The following is a 25,218-nucleotide window of genomic DNA, read 5'->3' on the forward strand; positions in this document are numbered from 1 at the left end:
TTTTGGTACACTCTATATTTTGCTTGATCTGTCATATCAAGATCTGTCAAGAACTGTCTTAAATTATACATTTTTAGGTTATGGCACTTTCCTTTTATTAAAAATTACGAATACATAAGTATTTATTATTATTTTAATCATAATTAAAACTACACTTCTGCTGAGTTTAATGGTTTATACACTTAATACTGCTTTCTATCTACACTTGATACGAAAATACAGGCAACAACACTGTCTTTTGTACTTTAGTGGTTAATTGTTTAAGTCTGAATAAAAGAAAAGTTTCACTGAGTAGGTTTCTAATCCATAACTTCAGCCTGAAAAGAAAAGGAATACATCATTAAGAGAATCATGTAAATGAACAGAATGATTTTATACAGTGTTACGTAGAGTGTAATGACTACCCTACCTTAAAGTACATTTTCAAAATCCTTGACGAAAACAAAGTTTTTAGAATTGACATGTCGAGGTCACCAATTGATATTCAAGGGAGATAAGAAATAAAAACGCAATCGAAATATGACGAATCATTATCGAGATCAATCAAACTGAAGGTAAGATAAAAGGCTCGAAATCTGTTTATTCGTTGGTAAAAACTTGAAGGTGAAATTAAAAAAACAAAAATATTTCAGACACCTTTCCTACAAGTAAACTGGTATTCAGAAATATTTTGTCGCCTGTTCGTCAGGTTTCGAGTACGTTTTAATCAAATAGCTAACTTATGACCTCTAATGTGTAAGATCCAATGATTTAATTTTTTACAATAATTCTAAAAATATATATTGACACCGTGTAGGTGTTAATCAAATTAAATTTCTCTTCTGGCCGAGCTCGTTGTTATGTTAATCTGATATTGACTTAAAAAACGTATTATTACAAAAATATAGTGAAATTTAAATTACTTAATCCAGGCATTCGAAAAGAAATAACTTTATCAAAGAAACTGGTGTTGAAAACTAAAAAAAGAATAAAAATACTAGATTAAATGCATGCAATAAATTTAATAACGATATTGTATTTAATAATATTGATTTGGAATTAGGCACATTTTGGTATCGAAATTAGACACAATTTAATATTTAAATTAGGCACACTTCCGTATCGGAGTTAGGCACATTTTGGTATCGAAATTAGACACAATTTAACATTGAAATTAGGCACACTTCCGTATCGGAATTAGATACATTGAGGTACAATTCGATATTGAAATTAAGCATAATTTGGTATTGAAATTAGGCACAATTTGGTTTCGGAATTAGGTACGATTTAGTATCGGAATCAGGCACATTTCTGCATAAGAACAAGGCGCATTTTGGTATCGAAATTAGACACAATTTAACATTGAAATTAGGCACACTTCCGTATCGGAATTAGACACATTGAGGTACAATTCGATATTGAAATTAAGCATAATTTGTATTGAAATTAGGCACAATTTGGTTTCGGAATTAGGCACATTTTTGCATAAGAATTAGGCACATTTTGGTATCGAAATTAGACACAATCTAATATTGAACTTAGGCACACTTCCGTATCGGAATTAGACACATTTAGGTACAATTCGATATTGAAATTAAGCACAATTTGGTATTGAAATTAGGCACAATTTGGTTTCGGAATTAGGTACAATTTGGTGTCGGAATTAGGCACATTTCGGTATTGGAACTAAGCACGATTTGGTATTGGAGTCAGAAACATTTAGGTATCGGAATTAAGCACATTTCGATATCGGAATCAGGCGCATTTCGGTGCCTAATTCCAAATTGTTTGAGTAATAACTGCGATGACCATACTTTTGATCCCTAAAGTTTTTTTACGTAATGTGGAGTTGAAATTTCTAAACGGTAACAGGAAAATAAAATCGAAAATTACTATTTTTTTTATAGATATATGCTTATTAAATCGGCTTTAATTTGTTTAGTCATAAGCTGTAATAATTTTTCAGCACACTTATTTATCAAAAAATTATACCTCGAGAAACACAAAAGCAAGTTAAACAAAAATTTCGAGGCAAAATTTCGTAAGTCAAAATAATAATAGTGAAACAAAATAATAATAATGCTGAGAAGATAATTTTTTAGTTCTAAATTAAGAAATGTCTTTCCTGTTACAGCGATTAAATAAAAAAATATTAAATGGGGAATTTATCAAAGAATTTAATAAAGAAAACGAGAAAAAATAAAAGAAGTTGCGAAATACTTTCATTCCTTGTTATTCTCCATTTCTTCAGAAATTATACTTCTGTAATTGGTTTCCATAGTAACGCGAAATAAAGGGAATTATGTGGGATCAAGAGACAATATTTTGATAACTGAGGAATGTAATGCACTTCCTCGTGAGCAGTATGAAAACGCACTTTTTCTTAAAAACTATAATCATCCAACAGTGAAAAATACTTCGCAACTTTGGTTTCTTTTGAAGTGCTAGTTACTGAATTCTTTAACACCTCTTTTATTTCATCTCAGCTAAGAGGGCGAACATTTTTTTGATTTACATTATTTCGTGGTAATATTCTTTTCGTAGTAATATTATTTTCGAAGTAATATTATTTTGATTTTAGTAATTTCTATATTTTCTTTAAGAAATGATTACTATTTCACATAAGATTTAACATTTTTGCTCCATTTTTTAGGGATTCTCGAGGCTCTGTTTTTAATAAATAAGTGCAAAAAGAAATAAAATTCAATAACTTATGACCATGAACGATAATGTTTTGAGAGGACGCCATATCAAGGGAGAAACTTTTCAACGCAAATTCTGTTTCACGTCCATGAGTAATTTATAATTTACAGTATGAAAAAAAGTGAGTTAAGGCGAATCTAGAGCAAGCCATGAAATTCCAATTGCAGAACTGCTTTTTTTAAAATAATAAAATACAAACAAATTATTGAAACAGAATTTATGCATTGTGTAATCCTAAGTCATAATTTATTTTGAGATTTTGAAAATTTATTTTCGGTATTTGAAACTTTATGGCTAATTCTAGGTTTGCATATCACCTTTTATGTACCTTAAATTACTTGTGGAGGAGAAAAAGAATTTGCAATGAAAGATTTCTCTTATGGTTTCGCCCTTTTAAGGACGATAGCCATTAAAATGCTTTAATGATATGCTGTATAGAAATAACAATATACTTAAAACTTGGGGCCGGGATAGCCTGGTTGGTAGGGCACTGGGTCCATGTCCAAGAGGTAGTGGGTTCGATCCCCGCCAGCCGAAGACTACCCGTGTAGTAAAACATGACTGATGCATGTTAAATCTGGCGGATCACAAAGTCCTCCATGTTCCGATAACAAATCATACCTCTGGGGTACTGCTCCAGGAGTTTCCTTGTCTTCTAGATTGGTTCAAAATTACAAGGCTACGGAGTTGAACATTCGTAGTTGTAATCCCAAAATTGGGTCGGCTGTTTAACGAATGTCATAAAATAAAATAAAATGCACTTATAACTTGTAAAATTAATATATACTGGAAGCTACATATTTCAAACGCATCTCATTCATATGCTAAACACGCCAACGTCGTTGCCTTTATCAATGCTTTTAAATTAGCTTATTTCCAAGCGAAGGGGATTTCTTATCCAGACACCATTTTGTTATAGTTAATTAAAACAAAATAAATCGAACATTGCTAATAACCTACATATTAAGAATTTGTACTGTACTCTGTTGCAAGTTAAGGAAAAAACATTATCCATATGGAGAGAGCCTTTTTGCATCTAAGTGCACGCTAAATGGATGCCAAGCTCCCAGTGTTAACGATTATCAACGTCGCCAACTCTCGAAATAAAACGACGTTGCACAGCCTTCTTTTTTTTTTGCTTTCATAAATCGTGTGAAATGAGGAAAACAAAACTTATTGAATAATCAATTAACAAGTAATTATAATTAATACAATAAAAAATAAAAATCGTCACAAATATACGTCTTTCTGGTTCGCATTTAAAGAAATTGATGAAAGAATAATAAATATTGTTCCTTGCAGACGATTTTCTTTTACAGCGAAACAAAAGTAAAAATTCTTTATGTCGCATTTGATTTGTGTGTGTGTGTGTGTTTTTTCCATGATTGTTTTATCAATCGCCACAGATCGTTGTGTCATCGACATGTAGGGTGAGTAGCCATGATTTACTTAATAGTTAGTACAGATAATATTCACACTTACAAGAATNGCCAACTCTCGAAATAAAACGACGTTGCACAGCCTTCTTTTTTCTTGCTTTCATAAATCGTGTGAAATGAGGAAAACAAAACTTATTGAATAATCAATTAATAAATAATAATAATTAATACAATAAAAAATAAAAATCGTCACAAATATAGTTCTTTCTGGTTCGCATTTAAATAAATTGATGAAAGAATAATAAATATTGTTCTTTGCAGACGATTTTCTTTTGCAGCGAAACAAAAGTAAAAATTCTTTATGTCGCATTTGATTTGTGTGTGTGTGTGTTTTTTTTCCCATGATTGTTTTATCAATCGCCACAGATCGTTGTGTCATCGACATGTAGGGTGAGTAGCCATGATTTACTTAATAGTTAGTACAGATAATATTCACACTTACAAGAATGCTATTTCCTTATATTTTTTACATGCATCTCTCCTTATCATTATATTAATTGTTTTTGTTTATTGACTTATTTCTAAACTTTTGACCCAATGGACCTATTGGGTTATTCGGTGTTCAACAATGCTGGACCACCATTCGGCCTATTTTAACGCTATTTAATGTATAATATTTAACCTTACTCTATTCATTTAAATATTAATTTGTTTTAATTCCTTATGCATTCTTGTGGGTTTGACTTGCCACATACACAATTTTTATGGTTTTTCTTAGATCTCATGTACTGAAATTGTGAATCAATTGTCTCTCTTGTACGAGTATTAGGCATTAATTTTCATTAGTTATTTAAGATTAACCTTATTTTTAATCTTAACATTTATTAATTGTTTCAATTTCATAACTTGATTATTTCAATGTTTAATTCCTTTAAACTTTAACTAACTTACAATACTTAAACTTTAAGAACCGCAATCTGGGAAATATGGTTCCAATAGTTTGGTTGGAAAAGCGGTTCAAAGTTTGGACTCCTTCATGTAAATTTTACTTTTTTGGATATTTCGCCATATCTCGAGAACTTTTTAAGCCAATGGAAACTTTTTTAAACACCGTAATAAAATTCGTTTATTCAGAGATAGTTCCAAGAAAAAATATTTCGTAATAAATATTTATTATTTTTTCTTATTTTATTTAATAATAGTCGAAGAAATTTTAGATTGTGAGGTATATATTTTATTTCAGCGGTTATTTATGAATTGCAGCAGATATTTAATGAATTGCATATTTATGAAATGCATGTTTTGCATTAAGAAAATGATCGCAATACAAGAGAATTCGAATTTAATAGGATTACAATATTAGATTTTCTTTTCAGCATGTGGCAAAAGTAAGGACAATGAAAATGCATCAAAAGTAGTTGGCTAGAAAAAAAACTCCAAACATTTGTCGCAGATTTAAAATCAATTTCAAAACTAGTAAATGTTAAAGTGTTTTGAAGAATCTGCATATAAATAAAAAACGTGTAACATACATTCAGATGCACCATTTTCATTCCTTTCTTATCATAATTTCTTTATACTTTTGCATCATAAGAATAAATATGTTACTCTTTTTTGTAGATTTTTGTGACGTTTTTGTTCGTCAATTATTCGTTGTTATTCCCCAGTTTGTTCACCCATTATTTGTTGGTATTTGCTATTAAATATTTTGAGAACAAACTCATGAGTTTTATTGGTAAAATTTTTTTTTCGTTTCTTTAAAAGTAAGTAAAAAAAACTTTACTTTTTCATTAACTTTAATCCCTTCGAACTTTTTTGCTTCTGTTTAACAAACTACTATACTAACAAAAATAGTTGCTGAATAAGGTTAAAACCGCAATATTAAGTATTGACTGTCCATTAATTAAAGGGTCATTTTTGGTAGCTTTAAACTGATCATTTAGCAATTCTTTATGAATACTTAAGGAATAATAACATATCAATTCTTTTCCATTTCGCTGGCTAAAGTATATTCAGGTATTTTGTTTATTTTATATTAAATTTTAAAAATGGCGGTAATATTTCCTTATTGTGATATGTGCTACAAATTGATTTTAAATTTGCAATTCTTTTTACAAAAAGTGTAGAGAAGCTTCCCCAGGGTTGGCTAATTTCAGACATTTTGCTTAATTTATATTAATTATTAAAAATGGTGGCGATACTTACGTATTTTGATGTGTCGTAAATTTGTAATTTTATTCAAAAAGTGTAGAGAAGTTTACCCAGGGTAGGCTACTAGTTATATCATTGAAATTGGTCTCTTTTTAATATTTGCTTAAGATTTTCGCATACTTCTACACGTCAGTTTTTAAGACTTGACAATTATTTGCAGCAGATCACGATACGGAAATCTTTCCAAAGTGGTTGTCACTTAAAATGATAATAATAATAACAGTTGAAATTACTTGCGCTTGGTTATTTTGCTTTGACAACTCTTTCGCCTGGATGAGCGAAATGCAAAAGTACCAAATTAACTACTCATTTGAAAACTTAAAACAGAGAATAGAAACAGAGTCAGATTTTTATTTTTGTTTTTTTTTTTATTTTTTTCAATTTATATATTGATTTTTTTTTACAATAGTATGGTTAATGATAATTTTTTTTTAATAAATTGAAATAATCTTTAGGAGCTTTGAAATAAATCTTCTAATCACATGAATGTCATTTTTTTTTTTTTTTTTTTTTTTTCTTTTTCTTTTTTTAGACATTCAAAGATATTCTGTAGCTATGCAATCTTTAGAATCTAAAGAAGATAGTCAATAGAGATAATCAGTTTTTTTCAATGCATTATTTTATGAAATCAGAGGCAATTCATCTATTTATTTAAACGTTATTACACAACAACAAATAGATCTTTATTTATATTACATGTCTCTCTGACCAGTTTTACAACAGTTAAAAAGGAGAGCAGTTTTAAGAATATATTTTCGTTCATTAATTTTTCATTAAATTCTGTAATTAAAAGTTGATACGTTCCTCCAAATCCTTGCCTAGCAATTTGTTTTGCACTCTCAAATGCTAAATCAAGTGGTCCGAATTCAGTAACTTTTTACTAAATTAAATATGGATTGACTAAGTACAGTATGATTGCAAATTAAAAATAAAACAGATAGTTTTAAATAATTGAAATTTTTTTTAGTCTGCTCCTTTCATTAATTTTGAAGACCATAATTAATTGCATATTAAATATCCTTTAATAGAACTTGAATTTTCCAAACTGGTTAAAACATGAGTCAACGCCATGAATTTCAAAATTATTCATATTCTAGATCCATGTGCATATTTATATTCTGGTACTGTTAATGGTTGCTGACAGAGCCGTGGGGGCATAGGGGATAGAGCTCTTGCCTCCCAATAAGGTAAACCGGGTTTATCTCCCAGCGATGGCTAGTTGATACGAATTCCTCATCCAGATCGCACCGACAATAAAGTTGGCGTTAAATATCCTCAGTGGTAGACGGATCATAGGTTTAGAGTCCCCTTGCCGTCAGACTAACCGTGGGATGTTTCCATGGTTTTCCACAAAATGCAACGCAAATGCTGGTAAGTTCCATCAAAAAGTCCTCCACTAAAGCAAATTTCTAGCAATATTTAATCCAGGAGTTTCCTTGCTTCCAAGATTCGGTTCAAGAAACAAGGCTTCAGAGTTGAATATTTGTAGTTGTAAAACCTAAATTGGGTCGGTTTTTCAACGGCGGTTATAAAATAAATTAAAATGGTTGTTGGGTATTCCAACTAAATTAAGTGTGGGGAAATCAGGTGTCCAAAGAACATCACCTGAGAGGATAAGCAATAATAAACTAGCAGTTACTTTGCAATTTTTTACGGATAAGATGAAATTCCATCATTAAATATATTCATTTTTTGATTTTATAATGCCATCCAGGCATAGGAGGTTTAAAACAAAAATGTATGACAATTAAGCACAACACACCATTCAAATCAAAGAAAATACAATATTTACCATTTCGTGCTTTCTTCCAGTTTTGCAAGAGTAGCAATTATCAAAAGATCAAGTAAGAAATCGGTCGTTTAGAACTTGACCGCTACTTAATCTTGATCTTATTATTTATAGTCCAGTTCCAATCCATTAATCAAGTCCAGTTCCAGTCCATTTATCAAATCCAGTTAAGCATTGAAGCATGATGTGCCACAACACACACTTCCAATTAAGGAAAGCCAGATGTTTGACCACTCATATTTTCCTCTAGTTTTTTAAGAGTTGTAATGGTGTCATCTATCAATAAATCCAAGATGGAATCGACTATTTGCGATTTAACCACTACTTCCTCCTGATCATAATTGATCCAATCTGGCTCTTCCTGTTTGATGTCATCGATTAAAATGAGATCCACAAGATCTCTATCTATGCAGCCCAATTTCATAATGGACCATGGAGGTCTCTTACTTTCCCATGCATTTGTTTTCTGTTTTGGTATGAGCCCTAAAGCTTTTTCCACTTCTTTCTGAAGCACGGGCAATAATTTATCTTTCTCGCATGGGAAAGTTGGCTTTGGAGCTAACCTTTTTGGCTTCAGCCATGGTTGAGGCACTTCTTGTGTCTCTCTAAAGAGATATTAAATAATTGTCACTAAATAATTTTAACTACACGACACGGTTCAAATCTATAGGTAAAATAAAACATTTTAATATGTTACTATGAATGTAAGGGAGTGTTGCATTGGTGATCGTCTCCAAGTGCGAAAAGTTTTCTTAATGTTTCAGTATATCTGCTTTCTTCCAAATTTATCTTTCAGGATAAGCTTTGAAAATATGTATGAATCAAGTATAACAATGCTTTTTATCGTTACCGTGCATTGAATTTTCATTTTAAACCAACTAATTTGAACCAGTGTGATCAAAAAGTTATATATCCAAAACTTAAGTAGAGCAGTAGAACACATAAATATTTTTTTAATACTACAGACTTAATTTTTATGTCTTCGTTATCCATTTAACTTCCCATTTTTTTAAATGAAAAATAATGATTTATGAGATAATTAATTAAAGTTCTTTTTCGAAAATAATTTAATTTTTTTTGGAATTTTTCCTGGCTCTGCACTTTTTGTCTTTATAACTATACATTTTCAAGTATTAGAAATAAGAAAGGTGACCGAGCGAAAGAAATGCATTGAATAATGGTTGTTTGATAAATGTTTTATTATTTATTCTAAATGTGCTCTTGTGGAGCAAATGTCAGCTCTATGATGTAAAGATCTACAGTAGCCATGTCCATAAAGTTAGTTGCAAGATTTGGGCAATTTTAGCTGTAATATTTTCACACCGAATTGTTCCTTAGTAGTTCTTCCAGACAAGTAATATAAAGGTTTACAGTATTTCTACTAGATAAGATCTCAATGCAGAGAAACATTTTATTTTCTAGAAGAAAATTGTAGCATTTTGCATAATTTTCCAAAAAGATTTGAAAGTGAAACGTAATATTTTATTGATCCCAGCCTTTCTACTCTAAGTTAAGAAATGTTACAGAAATATTTTACTCACTGATAAAAATCCACCAAAAGTTCTTTCGAGACATCAAAAATCAAGTCCAAATATGCTATTTGGCAAGGGTTTGTAAGCCCCAACTTGTCTATCACAACATCAAATTTAGGATCATTGATGTCCACTAACATGCTTCCTTTCTTTTTACCAACAATAAACACATCAGCTAGATGTTCCATGATAAAGCCAATATTTTCAGTGACCTGAGCAATGGGATCATTCGGATCTCTTGAAATGCAAATCACCTTCTCAGATGAAGATTGCTCATTTTCAGTCACAATTGAAATTCTCTGTGGCCCATCAAAGACACCAAGCATGTCAAGCAATTCTACATCCGTCAATGTTTCTCCTGAAAGAGCAAAACTTTCCATAGATGCTTGCTCAGTTTTATCTGTCAACATCAATTTTAAGTTGACATGAAGCATATCAAGTAGCTCCTCATCCGTCAACACTTCTCCCAAGCTGACAAATTTATCCACCATTGACGGTGCTTTCTCATCGACCCACATTGGTCCCACATTGACACCTAGCATGTCAAAGAGTTCTTCATCAGGAAGAACTTCCAAGTCATCACAGTTTTCAAATGCATCAGCTTTAGTTCTTTCATTTGAACCTAACTCAACACTGATGCCTTTTTTGAAAATAAAAAGAAATGAAAAAAAAAAACTTTTAACAAGTGCCAAACATGGAAATCTTACTAATAATCATTATTTCTTAAAATGGGTCTTTCTTGAAAGGTAGAAATATCTACGTGTCAGTCATTTGAATTTAAAATATTAATCTTAGTTTTATTTATAACATTAATTTAATTCGTAATCTAAATTTTATTTCAAAAGTAATTTACGAACAAATATATATTCCCACAGAGAGACTTAAATAATATGTCGCTGCAATTATTCGCCTATCTTTTTTTTAAATTGAATTTTCAAAATTAAATGTCCAATATCAATAGAAAATAAATTTGGGTATTGTATTCTTTCCCCTCCTATCAGGAGGAATAATTGATATATAGCATCACGGTTTTTTTAACCAATCAATTTAGTAAGATATAACTAGTGAATTATCTTTTTATATGAATTAAACTAAAGCATTCTTCTACAGTTACTATTAAAAATGTACGGAAAATATACAATCAATGATTTGGGTTTATTAGTCAGTGGTTTCTGAGGTTTTTTACTTGATATTTGGCCCTGAAAAATAATTTATGAACCCTGATTTTATTCTTGAAAGCTAATCTCGGTAATCATGATATGCCGACAGGATGTTCACCTCACCGCACTGTTCATAAACCACCCGGGGCTAACCGCGATGAAGTTCTTTAGCGGCAAGACGATGTCCATTCTTTTTTAAAGCAATAGATAATGATGCAGACGTAGTTTTAGTTACACTGTTGTCTTGTCCTTCTTATTCACATGACTTGTAAACTATAGAATTTCATTTGTAATGTCGCTTTAATCACTTTCTATCTGGCTAAAGGTTAATTCGGAATACAGAATTTCGAAGAACAGTTAGCGAGATTTTCTATGACTTTCTCAAGATTTTTTTTGGCCCGATCTTTGCTTTGCCAGACAAGGGAAACTATATATATATCTATCATTATATCATTAAAACATTATATCAATCATATATATGTATGATTGATATCATTCCATGCTTCCAATATCAAAAATAAATTATGCTACGATTTATTCAGCCAATTATTGTGTAAGTTGCTTACGTACTGAAATTTTACTCGGGACTCTTAAATTACTAACAGGCATATAAAGAAAGATAGTGAATTACCATCTTTGTATGAAAACTCTTCACGCGAATCAATTGATTCCTCACAACTCACAGTTTCAGCAATTCTATTTGACTGAAAGATAAATGAAATAAAGTTGATATTTTGCATTAATTTCGTAGAACTTTATACGAGAATAAAACAATAAGAATTCTCATAAATGAAATCTGAAATATCCAAATCGAAAAGAATAATTTTTTATCTGGATTACATTAGCATGAAAATGATCAAAAAATTTATAATAATTTAAAAATTCGTTTGTATTTGAATCTTAGTAGAGTAAAGAATTGCAATTTGTTACCTTTTTATAATTTTGGGCCTTATTTTTATTTTCTTTTTATGTTTTTGCAGATAGCAGGGAAAAATTACTTAAAAGTGAGAGAGATTCATTTCAAATATTTCATCTTTCAATTACACCAATTGTATGAAAAGATATCCATGCATATTAAAAGAAGTAAGATGTAATTTACATTAAGTATTAAGTATAATTATAAATATGTAAACAGAATTAATACATAAAGGTCAAAAGTATTTTTCAAAAATTTCTGAGCTAAAAAATTGTCCTTAAGAATTATTGCTTTCAAAATTTCAAATACCCTAAAAGATATTATATCTCATAAAACTCTATTACTTTGACATACTTTATTGAAATAAATATAAGTACAAGTATTAAAAAAATCTTTACATTACAAAAACAGGCTTAACATATCGAGAGTCATAAAGTGATTATAAAAAAGACTAGAGCCATCCGACTCAACTTTATAAGTGCCAGTATCAAACCACTCTCTGTTTAAATAACAAAATTTTGATCAAAGCTAACCACAGATATTTGGCAGTATATCACTTTTAATTTATGGCGAATCTAATAACTGACTGAGATGCTAGATTAGCCAGAACACTAATAATGTTGCTATTTGTATGAGGAATGTTACCATTTACCTGAAACTCCAAATCATCATCTCCACCATCATCAACATCACCATCGCCGCCGCAGCAGCACAAATTAGCGAAAAATCGCTTAATTCGCTGAAAGTATTCCATAATGGAATCAAAATCGCTTTTAAATAACTCTTGAACAAAATTCAAGTTATCGCACCAAATACAAGCTTTGGAATGACAAAACTATATTTCAACAATGTGGTTGTTAACGTTTTAAACAATGGTTTTATTTAGTCGTACTGTCTTAACAATTGAAAATAATCTTTCTGCATTTAATGCATTGTTAAGGAGTTTTATAAAAAAAGTCATTGTTAATATTATACCATTGTTTCAGCATGATTAAAACGGGATGCACAGCCTTCCAGGGGGAAGTAGCAGTGTGTCAATTTTATCTTAGTCTGACCACTAAAAGGTCGCAAATCATTTTTCTCAATTAACTTGGTAATAAATAAAACAATAATACACTTTTAAATTTTTATAATTCATTAAAAAAACTTACCGTCTAACAAGGGTGCATAAATCGCCATTTTTTACCCCAAAATTATACAAAAATCGAAGAATCGACTTATTCATCGATAATCAAAGTCGGGCACTCGTTTNTGCATAAATCGCCATTTTTTACCCCAAAATTATACAAAAATCGAAGGATCGACTTATACAACGATAATCGAAGTCGGGCACTCGTTTATCGAGAAATATTAATACATTATAAACAATGAGATAAATATGAATAACTTTTTATCAATTTCCACAACTTAGACTTTTTTAGAACTATTTTTAATATAATGAATGCTATAATCTTTGATTTTTCTTTTACCATATTTGTTTACCTGTGAAATTTTTTTTTTAAAAAGAAACATTAACTACATTTTGATAAAAAAATTACCCAGAAAAGTAAAGATTCAAGAGTATTTTAAAATATGCAACACAATGATACATTTTAAAACATAAAAGAAAGTAAACCAAAATCTTAAATATTCCAGAATATCATATATGTTGGATTCAATAAGGTTAAAAGTTTCGTCATCCGGATCCGCGTCTGTAATGGATTCTACTTCATTATTTATCTGCTGAATCCCACAATAAATCAACTTCACCAAGGAATTTGATATTTCAAACTTCTTAAACGGTATTACAATAACATTCGATCTTATTTTTTCCCCAAGGCCTAGTATCCTCTCTGCTCCACAGTAAAATGTAGGTTGGTCGTTTTTAGGGGTTACCTTCATTGACATCGAAATGTTATCAAAAGAACAAGATTTTTCATTTTTGTCAGTGCAATTTTCTTGGTGTGGAAAGACCACTTGTGTTGGCGTCATGAAAATTATATCGATCAATAAAATTCATCATTAATGAAAATGATCTGAGCTGATATAATTATGCGTAAAATCAAATTTACCAATTATGAAAGATGAGCTGCCATTGCTCAGGGATCAAAGCGTTCGTCTTTCAATGATGTGAGCCGGGTTTGAGTTCCAGCTATGCCTTGTCGATATGAATTCCGCATCCGGCTTGCACCTACCGTAGTGCAGACGTGAAATATCCTCAGAGGTAGACGGATGATGGGTTAGAGGCCCTTGCCGTTAGACTGAATGTGGGAGGTTATCGTGGTTTTCCTCTTCATGTAACGCGAGTTAGTTCAATCAAAACGTACTCTACGAAGTCAAATTTCTCACATTTCTTGATCCAAGAGTTCCGCTGTCTTCTGGATTGGGTTCAAAATTACAAAGCAATCGAGTTGAACTTTAGAAGTCATGAACCCTAAAATTGTCTCGGCTGGTCAACGACGGTTATAAAGTAAAATTTAAAAAAAATATGAAAGATACAACTATTTTAAATAAATATACAATTATGTTCTTGTTTTATATTTGTATTTAAATTTATATCATAAACATTTGTTAGCTTTAAAAGATGCGAAGAAGTTTGTTAGGTTGTGATGCTTAGTTTTTTCTCTAAAAACTTTTATTATTTGCATCGTCTTTAGCGCACTCTGTCTACAGCATGAGGCTGTAGATCTTTTTCAGAGATCTTTAAAAAAAGAGATCTATAATTAAAAGCCTCACACAAATACTTTAATACAGTTTAATTGACTTATTTGTTTCGTTAATACATTTTTCAATAATTTTTCATGTTTCCTTTTTTGATCTTTTCGCATTTAATGCAGATGTTCGCCCGGTCGGTCGAAGACTATTTGATGGTGACTCCTAAAGGTTTTCTTCAACACAAAGTCTATGAGATTCTCAAAAGTGGTGTCAAAAATAGAGAAGGTCGCTACTTAAAGATGGTCTTATATAGAGATTACACTATAATGATATTATAAATATATTGAAATTTATGGAATAAACAAAAAGAAATATTTAGTTTAAAAACATGAATGCAAATAGGAAACTTTAAATAAAGTTTAAGAGATTTAAAGTGATTTAAATTTCAACAAAATCCATATAGCGCAAAATTAGGTTCACCATTTAGCAGGGAATACTTTTTAGTTAGAACTCATTTTTTAATGCAAAGTTTGTCAGTTTAAGAATTTTTCCTTCTAAAATGATTTTCCCAATTATACTACAATTCATTTTTATTTGAAAAAGCGTTTAAAAACTAAACGTTGAAATAATATATAGGTTTTGTATAGATTTAATATGAGAAAGTTAAAAGAGCTCAGCCGAGTTGTAAAAGGTGCTTACGTTATTTTTAAACAGACATTTACACAAAATAATAATCTATTTTAATTTGCAAAGACTAAACATTGCTTAAACTTTCCATCTTTAAAGTTATAACTAAAAAATGTAATTTAGAGACTTTTCTTTTAAAGAAAATGCATGATTAAACCATAAGAACAATTTTAATTTTTGAAGATTTTCAGATTTCGTATGTCATAATGACGATAAGTTGAACCAAATCAATAAAGAAAAAAACTTAGTCCTTAAAAAATTATTTGCAGTTTTTTTAAATGTGTATTTGTTTTTGGATAAAAGTAAAGCGATGCATATTTTAAGTATGAATTTTTCTGTCAAGTATGGGTATTTTCAGAAAATAGAATTTCAGATTTTAATGTGAAACGCTTCAAATAAATTATCTATAGCAAATAAAATGCATATATAAGAAATTCGCTACATTTCCCCTTAAGTGTGTGATGCATCTACGCTCTGATATTTCAAAATTAAGTTCTAATAAGGTTTTCTTTAAAATGTTCCATAAATATTTCAATGCAAGCATGGGTGTTTTAATGGCTATATCACACGAGAGAAAATAAGTGCAACTGTAAGTGTAACTGTAAGTGCAACTGTAAGTGAAATTTCTCCAAAAATTGCTCGTGTGATATAGAAATCATGGTTGCACGAAATATCTGCAACCGTTCAGGCAATTTCTTTCATGAACCAATCAGATCGTTTGCTTTTTATGACGTTTCAATTTTATGTGATGACATATACAAATGTAAATAAAAATGGCGGCGACGTTAGGAAGAGGATGATCGGATGAAATTTTTTTATAGATGAGACGGAACAAGTTTTTAGTTTAATAATAACATTTCCTTTAAAATGAAAGCATTAAAAATACTTTCGCACTATGAGATGACCATCTCAATGCAGTTGATGTACTACCATAACAGGAACCTGCACACGATTTTAGTATCGGTAAGTATAGTACATTATTTTTGCGATAAATTTTCTTTTAAAATATTTATTTATTTTAAGCTAATAAAATTAAAACTTATTATAATTTGTTCCGATCAAAGTTTTAATTACTTTAAATAGAAATAATTTCTATTTTTATATATGTAAAGAATTATACTGGCGAAAAGCTTTACTTTGAAATATTCGCCAAGCAACTCGCCAAACTTTGTTTCAGTATTATAACATAAAATATAATAATGATTATATTTCTTTATTTTTAAATTTTAATCTTTGTTTCTGTTGATTGTAAAAGCATGTGTCCGATTATTTGAAAGTTTTATAATTATTAGTGAAATAATTATTTTATTCTTCCCTAAGAATTCTTTTAATTTTTGAAAATCTCATTTTAAAACAAGTTAGAAAATATGTGTGGTAAATATTTACCTTGTTTCTCACAAAGTTACCCCATTTTCCAGTAATTATTGAAAAGTATTACAAGAAAGGTAGTATATTATATATAAAAAGTAATTATTAAAAATGCAAATTCCCAATCTCCTTGTCTGTTTCTACATTCATCCCTTCTTTTTTTTTTTTGTGTATGATGATTTGCATAATATTTTGTTTATAATTATTCAAAGTTAACTAATGATACTTTACTTTTTATTTATACTTCACATTTATCTCTTGATACTTAGCTTTTCTATAATGACAGTAAGTATGTAAGTGTACCTTACTAATTTTTCAATATACTTACATTTTTAAGAGTCTTCGTTTATAAATACAATTTATTTTTCTTGAAACAAATTTCAATCCAAACATAAGAACTACAAAACTAAACACACCTGCCATCTTTCATTAGTGTATAGAATAATCTTAGAACTATAATCAAAATATCTGTCAAACTTAAAATAAGTTTAAAAGGGATACCTAAGGACTTAAATGATTTCAAATTAATGGCATTTAATCTTCCTTATTCTAATAATGTGTTGGTAAAATTTTATCATGAAAGTGATTTCTTTCTTTTATTTCAGATATTTCGTATAATCCTGTAAGGTTTATCTGGTAAAGAAGGAAAGAGATGTAATACTGTTTTTATGGAAGAAATTAAAAAATAAGAAATAAAAATGAATAATGTTCTAAATGTTTCACTTGACAATAAATGTTTTATTTTTTAAATTGATTCTTGTATTATTTAAAATGCAAAACAAAACACGTAAAGGGCTATAACAAAATAATATGATACATTAAAAGTATGTTCTTAATAAAATATTTTTTTTTTTTATAGTTATAAATAAATTTTAATTTATATACTGTATATTACAATAAATTTGTCCCAAAATAAATCCTATAATTTTTAATTAAATTATCTTATACCAATAATGAATGATATAAATTTTACAATAATAAAATGTAAGTATGACATTGAAAATCCTCTTATATTTAAAAAGCAATTTTACTAAGAAAGTGGAAAAAATAATTTTCATAAAAGTGATATTCCTGATATGCAATGTGTAAATGAATAAAATTGATGATCCCTTCATGTAATGTAAATTAATTTGATGAAAATAAAATTCTGAGACATTGTAGTATAGACAAGTCTGACATTATTTATTATGTATTTTTTAGACTGAATTTAAAAAATAGAATTGATTTGATAGATCTAATAGTTTTGATGTTATAAATATTTTATGAGTGAAAGGTAATTCAAAAATTTATATTTCATACATTAAACCATCATTTCTTCTACAGAATTATTTCAAAGGACTATGTTTTTGAATTAAGCTTAAAAAATAAATTTGAAGAAATGCCTTACTTGATTAGATAGCAATGTCAGTTGCATAAAGTGGTATAAGTCATAAAATTGTCCTTTCTACACATTAAACTTTTTATAAATTTTCGAATTGTTAAACTATTAAATCAGACAGCTTGTTTTTATTCTCATTCGATTTAGTGTTTACATAGATAATGATACCGCACTTGCCTAGCTAGCATGTTACATAGTAAATATATATAAATAAACTATGCTTTTACAGGGTGCGGAGCCAAATCTTTCAACAAAAAATAAGCAACTTTTAAGAACATTTTAGGCACTCAAAAAATATTTTAAAGCTCTAGGTAAATTGACAAAATGCAAAATAATTCTCAGACTTTACATGATCATGATAAAATAACTAGAATTTGACAAAGAACTGTTTTCTTGATTATATTAGCCATTAAAAAAATGATCAAGAGATTTTTCGGTTCGATTTCAGAGGGTGGAAAATAAAGCCTGAAATTAAGAACATCTTGCAAAATGCAGCAGAGTGCAGCAAAATGCAGTATGAGAGAGCAAGAATCTCACCGAACCCAGCTCACTAGACGCACATACGGGGTCGCAAGTATTTCACCAAACCTGTAAAATGATTGGCGCTTTCATACGCTATGGACTGACGGTACGCTGAAATTGATCATGGTGGAATGAATTCTGTTGTTGTTGTTAATTTTCGTCGCACTAGAGCTGCACAATGGGCTATTGGCGACGGTCTGGGAAACATCCCGGAGGATGATCCGAAGATATGCCATCACAATTTTGATCCTCTGCGGAGGGGATGGCACCACCTCTTCGGTAGCCCGACGACATGCGAGCGAAGTTGAGCACTTTACGGTAGCACAGTTTAACGAGGACCAATACCACACACCCTAGGTCCCTACGCAGACTGATCCAAGTGGTCACCCACCCGCACACTGACCGTAGCCAGTGATGCTTGACTTCGGTGATCTGCTGGGAACCGTGTCTTAACGATCAATTCACTGCGGGACGAATGAATTCTTAAAACGTGAAATAGAAAAATGTGAAAAGCACGTTTTTACATAATGTGTGGCGAAAATCGACATTCCCTTTCATAAATCTCATTTTCGAAAAGGGAAAATAAGGCACTTTTTAAAAACACTTATTAAGAAAAGCGCCTTTAAGGGCCTTTAAAAAATGAAAATCGAAAATAAGCACCTTTAAGCACTTTTTAAAAACGCTACGCACCATGTTTTATACCTCAGTCACTCAACAAGATAAAAAAAAATCGTCAAAATTCTAGATAGTATTTAAGTCCATCCCCCTTTCACCCCCTTATCTTTTTAGGGACGCAGCATGAAATTCAATGATATCTTAATATCATCTCATATTATGAGGTAGAAATCATAATCCTTTTTATACTATGCTACTTCACTAATGGGGAAATAATATTTTCAGAATTTTAATTTGCTGCTGAAAAAAAGACTTAACACAAATACAAATGTAAAAAATTAAATCAAAATCAATCAATATTCTACAGCGTCTGTGATTTCTTTTTCCTCCCTTTACGAACATCGTTGTGAAACTATGATATAATAGAATCATATGATAAAATTAAATATGAGCCAAAAGTAAAGATAAATAACAAAATATGGTAACCCAATTACATGCAACCGTTCAGGCAATTAAGCAACCCTATCGGCAACTCCGAACGGAGGAATTGCACGTAGAGTTTCACTTACACTTGCAGTTACACCTACGGTTGCACTTATTTTTCTCTCGTGTGATAGAGGCATAAGGGTACGTCAGCATAAAACGTACCATGTTTAGTAGTCCAATGGAATCCAATGCTTTTGCAACGTTACAGAGTTGTTTCTTTTTCAAGAACAAATGTTCTCCTTATTTATCGAAATATGTCGCCAAATCTAGGATTCCAGTAAGACTATGAAACTATAACCCTTTCTTTAATAATTCTACGATATATATCGTAAGAGATAGCAGGAATTAAATTTCTGACTGACGAGTTTAACTGTTAGAAGTTTTTATATTGTTTTGAAAGCATATGATTGTATTTGTATAATTTGATAACGAAATAAAACGGAACTATATGCAGAAGCGGATGATTACTTGAATTCGATGCTTATTTTCTTAACTTGCAACGGAGTATAGTTTAATGTTTCAGTGTATCCTTGAGCTAAAGTTAGAAGGCAAATGAGTTTTAATTCACAAAACACACTTCAAAGTGAACAAATAAAATATTTTAAAAGTATTCAATACTTAAAAAGAAATTTAAAATGATTTAGATGCATCGAATAGAATTTTGTTAAATAAAAAAGAACACTCCAAAATTTTTTCAATCATTGGAAGGTCACCTGAATAATTTAAATTCGTATATATTTCCCCCACAATTCAGTGAATCTAGAAAAAAAAGAAAGTTGTAAATTTGCATGTGAATTAAAAATGCCACGGTTTATTAATAAATCAAACAAGGGTTTATTAATAATAATAAATCAAACAATGCACAACAAAAGAGTACATAATGAAATTGGAAGGAAATTCCAAATACTATCAAGTTCAAATTATATATATAATAAAGAGTAATTTCCTTTCATATGACTTAGTGAGATAAAAGCACGTAATAAGGCCTTGCAGGTTATAGCAATGATTGCGTGCGTATATCAAATGTGTTTCCAAGGGAAATTTATAGCTGATGTAACTGGTTTTATCACGAGAATATGAAAATCTTATGTTAGGTTATAAATGGAAAAAAAATTTGTGTGAGTTAACTCAATTTTTTTCTCAATCTGCCAAATTTAAAAAAAAAGGAAAATAAACCTTTGTCGTCATTTATTATTTTAAGCTTTAAGTAATTTTAATAATTACAGATTTATAATCATAACATGATTAGTTTTAATAATTACATGAGCATTTGAAGCATGTAAAATAATATTTTGTTTAACTACAAAAACTTGGCTGCTTTCTAAGCGTTTCTCTATACTTTTCGTTACCATCCCAGGAAACTGGTTAAGAAACTGTTATAGTTTTCAATACGATCTCAAGTTATATCGATTATTGTTTGAGAGCACTTGTATCGATTTTTAATCTTGTGAAACTTTTAGGTTGTTTCATATAAAATAAAATTTTTGATAGGTGGAATTTTTAAAAAATTCATTAATGTGATAATAGATATAAAGTTCAAATAGTTTGCGTAGGTATGTACTTTATTTACTTCTCACTAGAGCTGTCCAATGGGCTATTGGTGACGGTCTGGGAAACATTCCTGAGGATGATCCGAAGACATGCCATTGCAATTTTGATCCTCTGCAGCGGGGATGACTCCCTTTCTTTAGTAACCCAATTACCTGAATGTGAAGTTGAGTACTTAACGGTAGAACAGTTTTACGAGGACCAATACCTCGCACCCTTGGTCCCTAGACAGGATGATCAAAGTGGTCACCCACCCGCTTACTGACTGCAGCCAGTGATGCTTCACATCGATGTTCTATTGGGAAACGTGTCTTTACAATCAGTCCACAGTGGATCCCTTATATTTTAGACACAAAAATGATTTTCCCCTTTAATGTTGAATTTACTTTTAGCAATTTTTGACCAGAAGAGAAATAAAAATTCCGAAAAAAAATCAAAAACAGAAAAATCAAAGTTGGATTTTTGATTTTTTGCTTCTTGGAACTTATTCAATATATCTCGTTTAAAGTTTGGATTTCACAGTAATGATTACTTTGTTATCTCACAATTCCATAGTTTTTTGTTAAATATTATATTAATCAGTTTATAATAATTTTCTTGCATGAAATTATTCCGTATATAAACGTGTTTATCTACGGAATTCCATATTTTTCAAAGGTAAAAAAAAACTATTTACAGAAATTACGCTTTTGCATCAAATTTCGTAATTAAATTTTAAAGATAGCACATATTAATTTGCTGATTTAAATAAAAATGTTCTTCAAACCATTAAGATTTTTATTTTTGTGAGTGAAAATCCAATTATTAGATCAATAGTTATTAAAGATGACACATTTTTTTTTTGGTTTAAATTACATGCATTAAAATAATATGTTTCGATATTCTTCACATTGAAACTTAAAAAAAATATTTAATGGAAGCTACTGTTCTAGGGGTTGTGAAATGTTATAAACAAAGAAGAAGTACCTAATTGAAAAACTAAGTTTACATTAACCACTTGCTTTGGTAAGACATTAATAGATGTGCTTACCAAAATATTTGACTGTAACACATTGCGAAGCGTCAAATGTTCAATGCCTTATAGAAATTCAAACATTTTTATTTTTTATTTTTTTCATACGATCGTCGTTTTTATTTTTGTGATAGATGCAAGCCGACATATACAACACGTCGATGGATATTTTGATTCAAAAACATCTTGAACGCCTTTTCAGCGAAAGTGGTTAAAAAACGAAAATGATTTAAAATCTGGGAGCGTAATTTGTGAACATACAAATTAAATTTAAATAATAGAAACACCTTAAAGAAGAGAAACACCTTAGAGAATAATATAGAAACACCTTAAATATCGGATTTAACAACGTACGCAACAGAAGCTTAGATGGAGCACTAATTTTTTTAACGATTTTTTCTCTTCAAAAAAGATGGTTCCAAATAGAGAAATATTAATAGTCTTGATGTTCTTAAGCATTTTAAAATTTCCATTCACCAAAATGTTACTCTATCTTGAATAAATAAGCATTTGTTCAATAGACTACTGACTTATGCCAGTTTTGAAAAATAGGAATCTTAGCGTAGCACTTTAAACTCTTCAAACATTGTAAAGGTTAAATTTTACAGCTTACCTGTAATTTAATAAAACTCAAGATTGCATCCTTCAAGCTGCATTAATTTGTAATTATTGTTAATTTAATAATACCAGAAAATTATAATTATTATAATAAAATATATATATATATTATAATTATTATATAAATTGTAATTATTGTTAATACATAATTGTGTTAATAAATATCGGATAATTAAATGTTTGTCTAACAGACAACTGACTTTTGCCAGTCTCGCGAAATTGAAATCTTTACATTTTAACATTAACAACAACATTTCGACTTCTTCAAAGATTCTAAACGGTAAATTTTGTTATTCATCTAATGAAAATGTAAGAGCATCTCCTTTAAACTGCTATATTTGTTTAACATAAATGAAAGAAATATAAAAAAATAAGCAAGAGTTTAACATGTTGTCTATGAGTCGAATGATATATTATTGATTTAAGTTTAAATACGTAGGCTTAACATGTTCTTTTAGGTTCTTTAAATGTAACTTGCGTTTTATCTTAAAACCTTAAGTAACTAACCTGTTGGTAAATTTGTCAATATCTGACTGGATTTCCATTCTGTACATTTGTCTCAGACTTGTATTCACATATGCAAGAATTCCTTCTAGGGTCCTGCTTTTGTCCGTAAATAGCCAAGTAGGCTTGATGTTCTTTAATGTAATTGTCTATCTCGTCGGGAGATGGCTCGTCAACATTTGCTATAACTGGTTGAGGGCAGCACTGCTTCGTACACACTCTGTATATACAGTACAGAAATACCAGGAGAAACACGAAGCCCATAGCTATGGCTGCACTATGGGAATTTGGAAGTTTTTCTTCAATAGTGTCTTCTTCACCAAGAATAATTACGGGTTCTTCTGAATAGGTTGGCAACACTTTAAGAAATATCCACAAACAGGTAAAGATTAAGATTTGCATTTTTTAAGCAGCTAAATACTATAAAATTGACGAAAATTGACGTTGATAATGGTCCGTTTCGAACGCCCTTCAAAAGATTTTAAAGACTAAGAAAGGTGAGCTAGCTATAGTCCTCAAGTTTCTTTGAAAAAATCTCGAAAATGCACTAAAATAGCTTTCCATAATTCTTAAAAAGTTTTAGTGTGTCTTGAATTGGAGAAGTATGATCAATTAAACGCAATATGGATTTTTTTTGGAAGAACAAATTGAAAATCTAAACTATTGCAAAAAGTTATGCATTACAATATATTCCAAAATTCCAACCTAACTATCTTGACTTGAAGCATAAATGTTTAATATAAATCAGTAATAAACTTTCCAAAACATGAAGGCAGAGCAATTAACCAATCTACCACTTAATCAACAGTTTTTAAAAATAAAGCACAATAATTATGCTAAATTAAATATTCTAACGAAATACAGTCATTTTCTAAACAATTGTCACAGAACTTATCAAATATTCCACATAGACACGTTTTGGCATCGTTTTTTATATAATTGGCGAACAGAACATATTATTTAATATCATTCAAGATCCAAGAACTGTCACCAACATAAATGTCTTTTGTACGATTGTTTTTTTCTTAAAAACTTATTATATTCCAAAAGAATCTCTTCAATCGTAATTCTAAAGTACCGTTTTCATTGGTCACATCCTACACGTCAATCAGTTTGAGTATTTCGGATTGTGCTTCGAAAACATGTTGTGAAACATGGTACAATGAAAGCGAATGGCTGATGTCTACATTATTTGCGAATAAATACGAAGATGGGTTTAATTAAGTGTTTTTTCACTGATGCGTATCGCCAGTGTGCTTATTCAACAGAACAACAATCGTTATTCCAGAAACAAATCTAATATCTTCCGAATTGGCAAGAGTTCTAGTCTAGTTTTATGATTTCATTTTTATGCTGCAACGTTCGACACAGATCATCTGAATATCGCCAATGGGCTTATTCAACAGAACAATAATCGTTGTATCCAAGAAAGAAATCCAACTCGACAGTGTTCTAATCCAGTTTTACGATTCCATAATTATGCTACCATCATTCATGTTTGTCATAGCTCATCTATATAATCTTCCAAACAAATTGAATTATGACATTCATTTTCTTTTTTTTGGCGATTTTTATTTCTGAAGGAAAAGTTCAACCGAGGAAAGCTTTTTCACTTAGCGTGACGCTGACAACAGCCTTGACAGCGAATGCCATATCCCTTGGCGTGCGGGAGGATATAGTGTGTCGTTTTATAACCTTGCTTTACTTAAGACTCGACAAAAAGTATGAGAGATCGTTTTCGGACAAAATGGCGCAAGAATCGGTAACGCTTTGCTACACACGTTTAACAGTTGTAATTTTTTAAAGACGTTTTGTTCTGGGTAGTATTTAAAAGGGAATAAAAGACTATTCTTTTGTGAAGATGTCTTCGTTGTGAGGTAAAAGGAAGTAAAAATAGCAATTTGAGGTTCTTAAAAAATTTGTAGTTTCTTCAATAGAATAAGTTCGTGAAGCGTAATGGTTTGGGATAGTTATGAAGAAATTAAATGTTAATGTTTTAAATTGCATCATCATCGTTAATACAAACGATATTCGTGATTTCGTATGAAAAAGAAAATTACTGCGACGTTATGATTGAAAGAAAAACTTCTTTTATTTTAGCTGGAAATAAATTGAAATCTTTTCTGTTTTAGATGTTCAATTTAAAGTTACATTTTGTTTTGTTGGACGAAAATTAT

The 25,218-nt window shown here is 30.0% G+C and overlaps 2 long non-coding RNA genes across 2 annotated transcripts; one reads left to right on the top strand and one right to left on the bottom strand.

The window, feature by feature from the left end:
- Positions 1 to 115: 115 nt before the first annotated feature.
- On the bottom strand, positions 116 to 24,807 carry LOC122271285 (uncharacterized). Its single transcript, XR_006226289.2, has 2 exons — positions 23,045 to 24,807; positions 116 to 317 (listed from the first exon to the last, which is right to left on the bottom strand). It is a non-coding gene; the product is annotated as an uncharacterized lncRNA (long non-coding RNA).
- On the top strand, positions 14,987 to 17,108 carry LOC122271284 (uncharacterized). The gene is made up of 2 exons (XR_006226288.2): positions 14,987 to 15,953; positions 16,964 to 17,108. It is a non-coding gene; the product is annotated as an uncharacterized lncRNA (long non-coding RNA).
- Positions 24,808 to 25,218: the final 411 nt, after the last annotated feature.

This window comes from Parasteatoda tepidariorum, chromosome 6, assembly GCF_043381705.1.
Source record: "Parasteatoda tepidariorum isolate YZ-2023 chromosome 6, CAS_Ptep_4.0, whole genome shotgun sequence".
In the NCBI taxonomy this organism is placed as follows: domain Eukaryota; kingdom Metazoa; phylum Arthropoda; class Arachnida; order Araneae; family Theridiidae; genus Parasteatoda; species Parasteatoda tepidariorum.